Raw genomic sequence first — 9,234 nt, 5'->3', positions numbered from 1 at the left:
TGCTTCTCAATATTCTCTGGTTGGCCTCTGTTATTTTCTCCTACCAATAGGGAACCTATGTAAAGACTATATGGACTCTTGGATACTAAGGGAAAAAGGGCAGATTTTGTTTACAACAACCACAATCTTTATTGTTGCGCAACAGGCCCCCACACAGAGTAAGAACCCTGAACATGGGTTGCAAGCTCTTTGAAGACCTTCCCTCCCCACCAGAAAACATGCCCAGAACCATCATTGATACATCACTGATACATCATCATCATGTCACAATGAGGTAGGGGAGTCGTGAGGTTACAGAAGCTCAGCTCAACAATTGCCCCGTGTCATAAATGAGCCAGATTCCAGAGAAGGTTTGCAGCAAACTAGCAGTGAAGGAAGCAGCCAGGAAGAGAGAGGATCTGGCCAGGGCGCAGAAGGCCCGGCCAGGGTGAAGAATCCCAGGTGTCAGGAGTGCGTGGAGGAGCCAGGCCCTGTGGCCAGTAGGACTTTGCAGGGCTGGGGCCTTCCTAAGTACAGGGCACAGGAAGAAATGCTTTGCCAGGGCACAAGAAGAATTGCCTAGCCAAGAGGGGCACTTCCAAGATGGCAATGGAACAGTAGTGAGAAGAAGAAGAAGAAGAAGAAGAAGAAGAAGAAGAAGAAGAAGAAGGAGAGTTTGGATTTGATATCCCGCCTTTCACTCCCCTTCAGGAGTCTCAAAGCAGCTAACAATCTCCTTTCCCTTCCTCCCCCACAACAAACACTCTGTGAGGTAAGTGGGGCTGAGAGACTTCACAGAAGTGTGACTGGCCCAAGGTCACCCAGCAGCTGCATGTGGACGAGCGGAGACGCGAACCCGGTTACCCAGATTACGAGACTACCGCTCTTAACCACAATCTTTATTGTTGCGCAACAGGTCCCCACACAGAGTAAGAACCCTGAACATGGGTTGCAAGCTCTTTGAAGACCTTCCCTCCTGACCAGAATACGTGTCCAGAACCATCACTGATACATCACTGATACATCATCATCATCATGTCACAATGAGGTAGGGGAGTTGTGAGGTTACACAAGCTCAACAATTGCCCCGTGTCATAAATGAGCCAGATCCCAGGGAAGGTTTGCAGTTGCGTGGCGAGTTCCCACCTCCCACCATGGAAATAAAGAGACAAGACACCAGAATTTAAGGTTAATGGGTCAAATTAGGCCACAACTTTACTGATTACAGGAATTGAGCGGTATTGGCTTAGGCATTGGTCCTATCGTCTAACCGGCTTCAGCCTGATTGCTTGAAGACCGGCAAGGGTTAACCACCAGTAGGGGGAGTCCTGCTGATGCACATCAACTAGGAGCTCCCCTGGGGTCATGCCTTAGGCCCACACCTCCATAGGCTTCCTTTACCGGACTACCCTTCGATATGGGGGAAGGTGATGGCGCTTCCTCCCCCCCCACTCATCTGCATAACAATACACTTACCAATGCCTAACCACCACTCAAGCAATAGCTCGCCGCCAATACCCTCAAACCTGCAACCAATCCCTAATCCCAGCCATCATATCCGCCAACTACACATCGTTTCCCACATCGGAAATATGTACACCATCCTCTTGGTACAGAGCCACTTAGCTGAACTGGATGTTGGGGTGGTCAATGACCCAACCCCCCAGAGCTGCCACTCTATGCACCGCCAAATGTACCAAAAGCTTCCTGGCTTTATCGCAATAAGGCACCGACAGTCCCTCCATACATGCTTCGCCAGCAGTGGTGACCAAATTAGGGTTGAATCTGGCAATGAGGCAATCAGTTCATTGAAGTCATTGTAAATGTGCCACATCAAGTCCACGCCTTTCCAATTGGCCAAGTCATTTCCCCCCAGCTGAATAACCAGAGCATGAGGGGACCTTCCAAAGTGGCTCTGGCTTTCACTGCAGGCATAAATTCTGCCCAGCGCACTGTGCGATTCGGGAAACTTCATTTTTTTAGTGGAAGATCCAGCCTGCACCCCAGGCCACAGTTGACAGCACGGTTACTAGCCCAGTGGACAATGCTGTGGCCTGTAATCCAAATGTGCACCACAACGTTTCCTGAAAGCAAAAGACGGTAACAAAGCCAGGTCAGGTATACCATGAACAATCACAAGGTCTTACGAATATATCCCTTAAAAGTATCAGACTTCCACGCCCCAAGTCCTTCATCCATTCAGCTGAGAGTCCCAAATGCATTGCTGTGGTGGCGGCCCCAATCCGAAAGGAGTTGGCCACAAATTCAGCTGGGGGTAAACCATAGGCAGCAATCGCCCTTTGCATAGCGCGCATGAACTGATGCCGTTTAAGGTGGAAGCCATCCAAATTTATGAGGAATGGGCCTGAGACAGTTGGTCTCACGTACATGAAATGTCTAGTGCCCTTTACTGGGCATGGCCCATTGTGACTACCGTATTTTTCGCTCTATATAGGGCGCACCAGACCATAGGGCGCACCTAGTTTTTTTTGGGGGGGGGAATAAAGGGGGGAAAATTATCCCCCCCCAGCCCCAAAGAGCAAAGAAGCCAAGACAGCCAGCAGGATCCATCCCACTGGCTATCTTGGCTTCCTCTTTAGCCACGCACAACCTCTCCAGCCAGGAGAGGCTGCGCGCGGCTTTGGCAGAAGCCAAGACAGCGAGCGGCTTCCTTTTTAGCCATGGGGCTGGGGCTGGGGAAGCCCGAGCTTCCTCCAACCCCAGCCCCCAGAACGGGTCCGGGAGCGGCAGCGAGGTTGCACGCAACCTCGCCTTCACTCCCGGAGCTTGCTGCTATCCGAAGGCTTGCGGATAGCTGCCCCAAGCCCGGGGTGTGCAGCACTGCGCTCCCCGGGCTTCGGGCTGCAGGCTGCGCTCTGAAGGCTTGCGGATAGCTTCCGGAAGCCTGCATTCACTCCATAGGACGCACACACATTTTCCCTTCATTTTTGGAGGGGAAAAAGTGCGTCCTACAGAGTGAAAAATACGGTAGTTGCTTGGAGCCGAGTAAGGCCTCCTTTCCCTGCTGATCAGTTTTGGAACATCGGACATGCAGGACTAATTTGGATCTGGACAAGGTCAGGTCTCTCAATAAACTTCCCCAGGCAACGGAATCTTGTTGGCCCTCACAAACCACTTCGCCAACGCGCAGAGCGACAAAGGATGCAATGGATTATGCAGCCGAAAAAATAACCGGGCCTTGTACTCGGACCAACAGATACTAATTAATTTTTTATTTTTATTTTTAAATTTATTATTATTATTATTATTATTATTATTATTATTATTATTATTATATTTATTATTATTGATGTTACTATTACTATTTGGATTTGTTATTGGATTTTATTGATATTATTATTGTTATTATTATTTGGATTTGGCATAGAATGTCATAAGTTATGGGCCTTCTACCATCACTGCTGGGAGGCTGCAGCCTGCGCCAGCCCCCCAGTGCCTTTCACACTCAGAAATCCGTACAAGGGTCTATGGAGTAAATAGCCTTTCAGAAGATGGAGATTGCAGCTGACTGGATGTTTAAGAGTCTTTGCTGCGCGACCCACCTCCCTCAAATGTACCAAGTATTGCAGAACTTCAGCCTTGGTAGGGTGTGTGTCAAGCCTAGCATTTTTAAATTTGCCTTGCAACTCCATGAAGTCCGACCAAGCGTTCTTATAAGGTCTAAGCGTGGACGGGACCACTGAAGCCAATACTCCCTTCAGGACATCATGTTCCCAAGGCTCCCAAGGTGCTCCAGGAATGGCTGTGGCAATTGCTGCGCCTCTGGTGCTAGTGGGCGGAAGCAGTCCATCTGAAAACGAGACAGAGCATCCGCGATGTCATTGTTAACCCTAGGTGTAAATTTGGCAGAGAAATAGATGATTAATTCTAAGCCCAAAAGGACAAAGGACCGGAGCAGGTTTGACACCCTAGGAGAGTGCGATGATTACTTAGACAGGACACTGATGACCGCTTGGCACTGACAAGTCCATTGTCAGTCCAGAAGCATACCTGGTGATTCCTGAACTCATCAGCCCATAAGTGCACCGGAACTACGATAGGAAAATTCTAAGAAGGTGAGGTCATGCGTGACAGGTTTTCCTTGCCAGCTGGTAGGCCAACGCTGAGCACACCAGCGCCCCCTAAAGTAGACACCAAGCCCCAGGGAACCAGCTGCATCAGACTGTACCTGAAAGTCTGAACCCACAACTCTGAGATTAAGAGCCTCATGCTCTACTGACTCTTGGGCGGCTTCCATTCCAGCACACTTTTCACCTTTCGTTTTTCCATGTGCACACCTCCTGCTGAGAGGCGGTAGCCCAAAAATTCCACTTCTGGCACATGGAACTGGCATTTCTCTAACTTGGCATACAACTTGCGCCTTTTTAACCTCTCCAATACCTCTTTCACGTGCTTCACATGTTCCTCCTCCGTTTCTGAGACAATTAGCACATCCTCCAAATCACACACACAGTTTTTGTACAGCAGTGACCCCAATACGTGCTGTATAAAGGATTGAAACGTGGGCGTGCCTGCCTGTAAGCCATAGGGCATGACTAAGAACTCATATGACCCAAGAAGGGTGTAAAAGGTGGTTCTCCACTCATCTCCCTCTCGGATTCTGATCAGATTATACGCCCCCCTCAAGTCCAATTTAGTGAAGATTTTCCCAGTCCTCCCCCCCCCTCAAATGCTTTTTATTTCAGATTTAAGAACACCAACACCAACCAACAAAAACATCAAATCTTATTACACATTACATATTACATATATCCTACTTTATGCTCCATAGAGCCGTTGACTTCCGTCCTTCCCTTCCGCAAGTTTTCTTATTCCAATCTATAATTCACAGTTTCATTGGTTAAAAATTACTCCGTGACATAAGATTTAATTCAATCCTGCCAACGTTTTCATATTTCTACAGTTCTCACTTATACAAACCATAAATTTACTCCATTCTTTTTGGTACTTCATCTCCTCCTGATTGCAAATTCTGTGTGTCAATTTTGCCATTTCAGCATATTCGACCAGCTTTATCTGCCATTCCCTTACAGGTCGGAATTGCCTGTGACTTCCACTTTTAGGCCATCAAAACTCTGGCTGCTGTTGTTGCATACAGATATAATCTTTGGTCTGTCTTCTTAATATCTTCTCCCACCAAGCCTAGCAGAAATTCTTCCGGCTTTTTTGGAAAGGTATATTTAAACATCTTTTTTAACTCATTATAGATCGATTCCCAAAACTCTTTTATTTTATTACATGACCACCACATGTGGTAGAAATTGACGTCCTTTTCCCTGCATTTCTAACAAGTTTGGCTACTTGTCCTATACATTTTTGCCAGTCTGGTGGGAGTGAGATACCAACGATAGACCATTTTCATAACATTCTCTTTTAAAGCAGAGCATGCAGTGAATTTTAGAGTCTCATTCCAAAGTTTAGCCCATGCATCATAGTCTATGTTATGTCCCAAGTCAATAGCCCATTTTGTCATGGCTTCTTTTATGAATTCATCTTTTGTGTTCCATTCTAATAAAAGATTGTACATTTTCGAGAGTGGTTTGAGCTTACTTTCTATAATATCTGTTTGGAATTTCGATTTCTTATCTTCAAATCCTAGTTTTTTATCGTCTTTAAGAACATCATTGACTTGATGGTATTACAACCATCCTGTCAATTTTTCTGCAATGCAATTGTAGGGCTTCAATTTCCAACCTTTCTCAGATTTCATCAGAATCTCCTCGTATGTGGCCCGTCTCCCTTCCATGTTCAGTTTTTTAACCGTTAACATATCGATTGGTGACACCCACCACGGTGTTTTCCTTTCCAGCAGGTTCTTATTTCTGTCCCAAACTTCAAAGAGAGCACCCCTTATCACATGGTTTGTAAACCCTCTATGCAGTTTTGCTTTACCATACCAGAGGTAAGAGTGCCACCCATATCTATTGATGTGTCCCTCCAAATCTAACAAGTCTGGGTTTTCCAGGGTTATCCAATCCTTTATCCAGCATAAACAAGCTGCTTCAAAATAAAGTTTCAAGTCAGGTACAGCGAACCCCCCTCTTTCCTTCCTGTCCGTCAATATTTTGCATTTAATTCTTGGTCAACTCCCTTGCCATATGAGCGCGAGAGAGTCTTTTGCCATTCTTTGAATTGTCTTAGACCTCTAATTATCGGGATCGTTTGGAACAAAAATAACATTTTCGGAAGTAAATTCATTTTAATTGCTGACATTCTCCCACTCATTGACAGCTTTAATCTATCCCACATTTCTAAATCTCTTTTGATCTCCTTCCACACTGTGGAAGATTTTCCCAGTCCTAACCTTCGCCAATAAATCTCCTATCTTTGGTAATGGATAGGCTACAACAACGAAGGCAGAACCATCACAATTCACAGGCAGGGGCGGCAGGCACAACAACAACAACAACAAAAAGCCAGGCGGAAGCATCACTTAAATTTTTTTTTTTTTTAGTTTTTATTGTTAAAATAATTCAGCATTAATACACACATATTGCGAATATACAAGCATACAAACATACATTTCATACAATCCTTAAATATATTCAAACATACCTACATTCAGTCCCACAGATAATTCCTTTTCCCATCACCATCCACCACTCCTCACCCCACCTTTGTGTTAGACTTCCAATCTACTCAATTGCAATTTCTTTCCACTTCTATTACTTTCTTTCACACACCTTTAACCTAATTTCATGCTTCTTTTTCTATTACACATTGTTATCTATCTTATTTAGTATTTCAGTATTTAAAACGGAACTTGTTTATTCTAATAGGAGTTCTGATTTTTCGATATGGTTTTGCAAGTATCCTTTAAACACCTTCCAATCCCTGTCTATCTTCTCTTTTGAGATCCTTCCAATTTCTCCCATTGTTTTGGATGTATTGTAGCACTCCAATAATTAGGCAAGCCACTCTATTTTTGCCGGTATAATACCACTTTTCCAATTTTTTGCAATCAATAGCCTTGCGGCTACTGTTGCGTAGAAATATAATGTCTTGTCTTCTTTAAAGAAAACCTTCTGATGTTTTCCTAAATGAATATCTAAACATTTTTTTCATTTCGTTATATATTGTTTCCCAAAATTGTTTGATGTTTAAACAATTCCACCGTATGTGTATCATAGTACCTTTTCCAGTGTTGCATCGCCAGCAGACATCGCTACAATTTTTATCCATTTTTGCTATTCTTTCCGGTGTTAAATACCATCTATGTTGTATTTTAAGGTAATTTTCTTTCAATATATAACACATAGTGAATTTCATATCTTCTTTCCACAATTTTTCCCATAGTTCAAACATAATATTTTCCCCAATATCTTGCGCCCATTTAATCATGGATGCTTTAACCAATTCATCCTTTGTTTCCCACTCTATGATCAGATTATATAATTTAGATATATTTTTTTATTTTTCTTGTATTAAGTATCAAATTTTGATATTTCTTTTTCAAATCCTAACTTTTTGTCTTTCGCTAATCTATACTTAATTTGAATATATTGGAACCAGTCAGTAACATGAGCTTTAATTTCTGTATAATCCTTTAATTCCAATTTTCCGTTTTCTTCCTTCAATACAATTTGATAGGTAGCCCAATTTTCTTTCATATTTAATTTTTTCACTGCGACAATTTCTGCCGGCGATGCTCACCAAGGAGTTTTTGGTTCTAGAAGTCTTTTATATTTCTCCCATATTTTATATATAGACTTTCTGACTATATGCCCTAGAAAGCCTTTATGTACTTTGACTTTTTCATCTATTAGATAGGCATGCTATCCAAATCTCGTCTCTACTCCCTCTAAGTCCAATACATCTGAGTCATCTAATTTGATCCATTCTTTTAGCCAGGTCAGACCCACCGCATCATGATATAACTCCATATCAGGGAGGCCAAATCCTCCTCTCTCCCTCTTGTCTATCATTATTTTGTGTTTTATTCTTGGTTTCTTTCCTGACCACACGAATTTGGCCAAATCTCTTTTCCAATTATTAAAACATTTATCTCCTCCTAGTATTGGGATACTTTGAAATAAAAACATCATCCTTGGTAATATGTTCATCTTTATCCCCGATATTTTCCCTAGTAAGGAAAGATTTAATTTCCCCCATACTAGCAAATCCTTTTTTATTTCATTCCATGTTTTCCCATAGTTCTCATTACTTAAATCTATAGTATTTGTTGTTAAATTTATTCCAAGATACCTTAATTTCTTTTTAATTTCCAATCCTGTAATTTCTTGTAATTTCACTTTATATTTTTCTTCCATATTTTTCACTAGTATTTTGGTTTTCCCACAGTTTAATTTGAATCCTGCTAATCTGCCATATTCGTTTATACATTCCAATATTCTAGGTGTGCATTGTAGGGGATTTTCTGTTGTGATCATAACATCATCTGCAAAGGCTCTTAACTTATATCTTTTTTCACCAACTACTATTCCTCTTATTTGATTGTCCTGCCTTATTTTCTTTAATAGAACCTCTAATACTATTATAAACAACATTGGGGATAGGGGGCATCCCTGTCTTGTACCTTTAAAGATATTGATTTCTTCTCCAAACTCTCCATTAATAATAATTTTTGCTTTCTGTTGGTTATATATTGCATTTATACCTTTTTGGAATTTTTCACCTAGACACAATTCTTTTAATAGTTTTTTCATAAATTCCCATGAGATTTTATCGAAAGCCTTCTCCACATCACTTGAAATCAGGGTTGCTTGTTTATCTCTTCTTACTTGTAGATATTCCATTATGTCTATTATACTTCTAATATTATCCTTTATTTGTCTTCCTTCCACAAATCCAGCCTGATTTTTATGTATTATTTTTCCTATTATTTTTTTCAACCTGTTAGCCAATAATCCTGCATAAGTTTTATAATCCGAATTTAACAGCAAAATGGGTCTATAATTTGAGACAGATTCCAAGTCTGTACCTTGTTTTGGCAGGAGCGTTATATACGCTTGAGTCCAAGAGTCTGGAATATTCCCCTTCTCTACCGCTTCCTCTATTACTTCTTTTAGTGGGTCAATTAATTCATTTAACGTTTCTTTATAGTATTCTGCTGGTATGCCGTCTGGTCCTGGGGATTTCCCTATTTTTAATTTTTGAATTGATTCCTTAATTTCTACGGTTGATATTGGTTCATTTAATAATTTATGGTCTTCTTCTGCTATCTCTATTAATTTATTTTTCTTTATATATTCCTCTATTTCTTCTATTGACACT

This window comes from Podarcis raffonei, chromosome 16 (genome assembly GCF_027172205.1).
Source record: "Podarcis raffonei isolate rPodRaf1 chromosome 16, rPodRaf1.pri, whole genome shotgun sequence".
NCBI classification, from domain to species: Eukaryota; Metazoa; Chordata; class Lepidosauria; order Squamata; family Lacertidae; genus Podarcis; species Podarcis raffonei.
Note: the sequence above shows the minus strand (reverse complement) of the source record.